At 37.0% G+C, this 6,699-nt stretch overlaps 1 pseudogene; it reads right to left on the bottom strand.

The window, feature by feature from the left end:
• Window positions 1-751: 751 nt before the first annotated feature.
• On the bottom strand, window positions 752-6,299 carry LOC131226915 (elongation factor 2-like; annotated as a pseudogene).
• Window positions 6,300-6,699: the final 400 nt, after the last annotated feature.

Genomic DNA, 6,699 nt, shown 5'->3' with positions numbered 1-6,699 from the left:
TAACATGTTAATTTCACAATCAATTTGAGACACCTTATATTATCTTGAGAGATGTAACACAAAAGATAACGCCAATGAGTGAACATACTGCCACCACGACAAGGATACATATCACTTTCCCTTCACCATTTTTGAAGAAAACCAATTGAGCTGCAAAAATAGAAAAACAAGAACATGAATAAATAATAGCAAAAACTAGTAATCCAGAAATATTTCAAATTTCATATAAAGCATACACCGTCATCGTAGGTGGCGAGCCAATAGGTCTAAAACTAGTAATCCAGAAACTTGAAAATTTTTCATCAGAAATTCTGAAAGGAATGAATTTACAAAATGGTCCACATTCAACAATCAACAAACACATTGCCAAACTGATGAGTGGATGGGCCTGATTTTTGGACCACATAATTTACATGCTTGGGCCCACCTGATGCATGGCATTAATCTGAATGTCCAATAGATTTGCCCGATAGGTCCATGTGGGCACATGTAAAGGTGTATGTGGACATAAGAAACTCTTGACTTCAACATAAAACAGGAGGGAGAACCCTTCAGATCAATCATGATAATAGAGCAACTGTTGTACTCAAATTTTCAATAGTTTAATCCAGTAAATAAACAGGTTGATGATTATAAAAGAAGTTAATCATTCAAAACTCTTTCAGCCATGTGAAAAGGACCACATCCTTTATAAGGACCTTTCTTAATCTAGTTTCAAGCTTTAAATAAAATGGTTCGGTACAGAAGAGCACCTTTATCTTGTCAACGACATTTTCTTTTGCCGCATTTATTGTGTGAGTTGCTCCTAGCATCTTTGCATTGCAAAGTTTATCATCTTGAACATCAACAGCAATAATTTCAGAAGCCCCAAATGCCCGTGCTATCTGTAAACAACTAGGAGAAGTAATTTAGTCATAATGATGTAAACCTGAGACTCAAGATTCTATAAAAGCAGAAACGTTATATTATATGCCATCAACTATGCTGAAGGAATTTGAAAAAGAAATATACAGCATTTACATGGGTTGTCACCAACATCATGGTAGAGTTGTCATCATTATTTTTTTTTACTTTTTAAAAAAAGTCAAATCACTGTCCCAGCTAATTTGATCAGCAGCGTATGCATTTTCATATCAGTAATAATATCCAATTCAACATCATCATCACCTCAGACTTGTCCCAAGTATTTGGAGTTAGCTTCGGGAATCCTTTTCAAAACAGAATCACAAATTTAAAAAAAATAATAATTTAAAAAGTTAGGTAAAACAGAGTATATATCCTCATCCCCTTAGAACATGTAGACAGACGAAACTCTGGATAAAAAACAGCCGCTTAGCCAACAGAGACTGGCAGCGTCTGAACCAAACAAGAACAAAAACTAAAAAACAAAAAAAAAGAAGACAAAATGGACACCAACTTACCTACTACTTGAATCTCTCCATTGCCAATCAGATGCCTCAGAGCTTGTCCTCGAATTTAGAAAAAGGTGTCATCTGCTCCTTCAGACCCTTCCTCTTTCGGATATCAGCCACCAACTGCCCCGCCTGCGATCCCGCCTCCATTGGATCAGACGACATCATGTCCCAGTGATCAAACATGCACTGTGGGAAGGCCCGTCTAGATTTTGTTGCCCTCAAAGTCCCCCAGAACCCAAACGACTCAATGACAGGTAGGTATGCCTTGATGTTGTAGAGCGGCGTGCCAGGACTCTGCATTCCTCAAAGACATGACCACGCTTTTGGTTTAGGACACCATAGATGCCACCGAGCGCTTGTTCAGGTGCCTGTATCTCCACCAAATAGACAGGCTCCAAAAGCCTGGGTTTTGTAGTTAGTTGGGAGGCATATATGACCTTCTTGCTGTCAGGATGATCTGTCCACTGCCCCTGTAGATTGCATCAGCATAAAGAACAATGTCACAGACCTCAAAGCATATACCCCGCATGTTTTCTTCAGCCAATGCTCCTTCCTTTGATGCCCATTGGAACCCAGCCACAACAGAATCCTTGATTTCATTCAGGTACTGAACTCCCTTTCACATGTCAACAACCATATTTGGGCCAGTAGTTTCGGGTCCAAAACACCAGATCTTCTTAGCAAGATCCTTGTCCCACCTGAACTCTTCAGATAGGATCTTTGAGCAGGCTTTTGGGTCATCCTTAGGGCCGATACACCCATCTTCCAAGGGACGGGCCTCCATGTAGAGACGATTGTGCTTGTTAAGGGACTTGCTCATTACAATCCTGACTGACTTCTCAAGCACCGTCTCACGAAAAAAGACAATAGGATCCGAAACAAGAATCTCAGCCCCGCCCATGAAATCTTCCTGCAAGTCCTTCAAGCAAATCTTGAGGTGGAGCTCTCCACAGATTTCTGCCCTAAAAAGCCCTTAAGAAACCCAGATTTAGGACATACCCCACAAACCTCTGCCCAAAACACCTACTTTTTTAAATGTAGTAAATAACTCACAGATTGCATGTAGACCATAACCCATGCACTTAGTAGGTTAGAATTTATTCACTGGGTGAACCATAACCTATGAACATAAACAACAAATATGATAAAAGCATTTCCCACATTTTTGCAGCATTGGACCCACATTTTGTTGGCATCACTATCTTCTCATTTCTACTCCACACCAAAGCTCTCATTTCCCATGAGTTTTGAAGCAAAGACAATAGCTCTCATTTCCCATGAGTTTTGGAGCATAGACAATAGCTTTTCATGCAACTCGGTTCCAAGCAGAGCATTTTAGAAAGAAGATCAATTCCTGCTGGTTCAAGATCAGGAACACAGTTGCCAAATCCTAAGTTCCAGACCTTCATTCTATGGCCTGAAAATAGGTTGTCAAGGACAAATACGAAAACAGCCCGCATATTCATCTGAGTGAGGGTGTTAAATGGTTTGCAAGAATGGTTTTCGAAATTCCGTTTACAAGAATGGAAATCAAGAAAACTCAAATGCTTTGAAATGCTTCTGTCAACTGATTCTCTTAGATTCGGTTTCAAAGGACAGTAATTAAGATCATTTGCAGCTAAAAATCGGTGCGGTCAATCGAATAAATGATAGACCAAAACTTACCTGATTGGATGCACATAGTGAACTAAGAGAGTAGAAAAATAAAAACAATGACTAACTTCACCCAACGATGCAGGAGTAGATTAAGAATAAGTGGAAAATAAACACCTGAGATATTAGAACTTTCTCTGCTATCAAAATAATGTAGTATGAGACTGAAATTTTTTAATAGAAGATAGTGGGAGAAGTGTAGGAGTTGACAAATAAGAAATATGAAGTAATTGCAGAAATTCTCCTCCTTTAAACACAATATAAAGCAGAATTTATATTACTAAATAAATAAATAAATAAATAAGAAGAAGATGGCTGTTAAATGAACTTGGAACAACCTTCTCAGATATCATGCCTCTGATAAGGATAAAATTATGACATCAGGAGAACTTTTGATACACTGGCAAAGTGTGATGGATGAACTGGACCATCCATTTCACTGAAGCCACTAAGGAAAAAGTTGACAAGCATATTGACCATTGCTTATGTTGTTGGAAGTTCACAACTTACAGTTGCCATCTTACAGTTGTTGATAATCCATTACCATCGCCAACGGAAACCTGAAAAGCCAAACATGGCACGTAGTTTCACAAATTTCACAAAACTTGGTCACCAAGTCACATCTTGCTGATCAATAAGCATGAAAATATATCAAAATAAAAACATAGCAAAGTGATCTTTCATTTGAAAATACTAGTGAACCAAGCATTCATCTATACCGTATGTCCCAAAATCTTAGTCCGTCATGTACAATAGTCACTATTACATTTGCACTCTCTGTATCTCTGCACATCATATACTTGCATTTCAGAAAAATCAATAAAAAAAAAAAAGTGTATAGTATTGTCCCACCAAGATCCTCATAATGGACTTATTACACATGGACCATATATTGGCATGGGCAAGGGCTCCTGCTGTATTTCCAAGGACCTCAAACTGATTGTCAAGGAGAATAACGATTGAACTGTTTTCTTGGATATTATCCAAACCAAAAGACCAAATGGGAGAATTTTATTTTTACTTTAAAATGAAAAATGAATGTCATCCAAACAGGCCCTTGGTGCATAACTAGGAACTTGTACAAACATAATGCTTGAAGCAAGGAATAGTTTTGACTGAAAATAAATAGATTTTAGATTAGCCCATTTATGTTCCTAAGGTTAAAATTGTAGCAGAATACCAAATCAAACTACTTAATTTAGCTTAATTCATGAATTCCACAACATATAACCCATAAAAGTATCTGATTGATTCTATTTGTAGCCAAAAAAGAAAAGCCTTCAAGCAATTGCTATAAACGACAGATTTAAAATAGTGGTGGAAACAAAAATCAACCCAAAACATATTGCAACAGATGCTTTTGGGGATAAAATGATTTGTCCATGAATGGTGCATTCAGTGAATTACAGACAAATGATAGACCAAAACTTACCTGATTGGATGCACATAGTGAACTAAGAGAGTAGAAAAATAAAAACAATGACTAACTTCACCCAACGATGCAGGAGTAGATTAAGAATAAATGGAAAATAAACACCTGAGATATTAGAACTTTCTCTGCTATCAAAATAATGTAGTATGAGACTGAAATTTTTTAATAGAAGATAGTGGGAGAAGTGTAGGAGTTGACAAATAAGAAATATGAAGTAATTGCAGAAATTCTCCTCCTTTAAACACAATATAAAGAAGAATTTATATTACTAAATAAATAAATAAATAAATAAGAAGAAGATGGCTGTTAAATGAACTTGGAACAACCTTCTCAGATATCATGCCTCTGATAAGGATAAAATTATGACATCAGGAGATCTTTTGATACTCTGGCAAAGTGTGATGGATGAACTGGACAAAATATGGTATGGGTCCCAGTTGATACATAATAAAGAAAAAAAGATACTTTTTATTTGATTTTATGACTTTTAGATTGGTGAACAGTTATTGGACGGTTGCAATGAAAATCATCAAGCATCATCATTCACTAACAGAATAGGAAATCATACATATAAATCCCTAATTAGGGTTTCAACAATGTAAATCCCTAATTAGGAATTCACCATTGTAAAGTCCAAAAGCAAGCTATCAACCCCATAGTTACTTGATGGCAAATCCATAAGTTGGCCCATCAATAGCACGGTTTAGATCAACTGGCCTGCAGGCTGATTGGATAATAACTTGCACACTAGATCATTCACTCGGTAGGATAGACTCAGATCATGAGACTGAGAGAATTACATCCAAATTTGGTGTGAACTATCTTCAACATCCAATCAAACATACTTTCATAGATCCCAAACCATTCCTCCTTTGATATTAATATCTTGAAGAGCCCATCATTGCCCACACTGATAATTCAAAATTAATCTGTCAATCCCACAATTTAGAAAATTCTGTCCATAATGCAATTAGGCTATTATGGCAAAACCAAGAGATGGCCCACCAATTTCATGTTTTGGATCACTCAATTAGTAGGCGTGCATGGTTTTAAGACTCGTCCAAGTCTGGTGGGACTTCAACGAGTCAGCCCAGACTCGTTGGAACCCGATTCGGTTCGACACCACAAGTCATCCACCCCAAGTCACCCCTGACTTGGGCAAGTCTGGCCGATTCAGGCCCAATTCAGGTGAGTCTCAAATCGACTCAGGGCTGAATGAGTCAATCCAAATCTTCGAGTCTTTTAATGATGTAGGTACATTCATGAAGGGATATTAATGGTCTATCATTTGTTTGTCATTTACTGAATGCACCATTCAATAAGTGAGCCCACTAATGTGAAAATATAAATTGAAAATTGTTAAAATAGAGACATTTCATCAAACACATGTTCTGCACACCTTAAACATTCACAACAAATGATGAATGACAAGACTATTCTATATCTGCATCCATTGTATAAATGGCATACATCTATAAAAACCCAGACTATCTATATCATTGGTTCCATTGTTTACCAGAAATGGCCAGGGAAGAGGTGATGGGTGGGGGCTGTTGGCCGCACTTAGAGTGGTGAAGATGATGTTGGAGACGTCAGTTAACTCCAGGTAGCACACTGCCAGGAAACGTCAGTTAACAAATAAATCCAAACATGTTTGAATACCTTCCATGCAAACAGGCCATGAAAGATGCTATCAAAACTAACTGCCACAAAGTAAGCCATAGACAAGCAAAAAATGAAGTGCCAAAGCCCTGACACCTACAAAGAGCGAATAGTGACAGCAGAGCCTTTCTTGCCATCATATATTGAACATAACAACACAAAAAGCTTCAGAAAAAAAAATACCTTTCAAAACAAAGCTTCAAAAAATTCAAAATGCATATAAAGAAACCAGGTTAATGTAGGATTGAAAAGAAAAACCAAATCAAAGGTAATTCTTAGATAGACAACAAATACACGGATAAATTTTTAAAAATTACAAAAATAAAATAAAAAATCAGAAGAATAAAAAATAAAAAAATAAAAATCAGATATGGTTTCAGATCAAAAAGAAAAACCCAAATCGTTTTAGGGTCAAAGAGAGAAAAAAAAAGCCCAAATCAATGAAAGTTCTCAGGGAGAGAGATAGAGAGAATCTAGTGCTTTGAAGAGGTTTGCAATTACGGGAAGATGAGAGAAGCTAAGGGATGTGGGATGTGG

The sequence above is a fragment of the Magnolia sinica genome, chromosome 15 (genome assembly GCF_029962835.1).
Source record: "Magnolia sinica isolate HGM2019 chromosome 15, MsV1, whole genome shotgun sequence".
Classification (NCBI taxonomy): domain Eukaryota; kingdom Viridiplantae; phylum Streptophyta; class Magnoliopsida; order Magnoliales; family Magnoliaceae; genus Magnolia; species Magnolia sinica.
The sequence above is the reverse complement of the archived record's forward strand: the minus strand, read 5'-3'. Positions and strand labels throughout refer to the sequence as shown.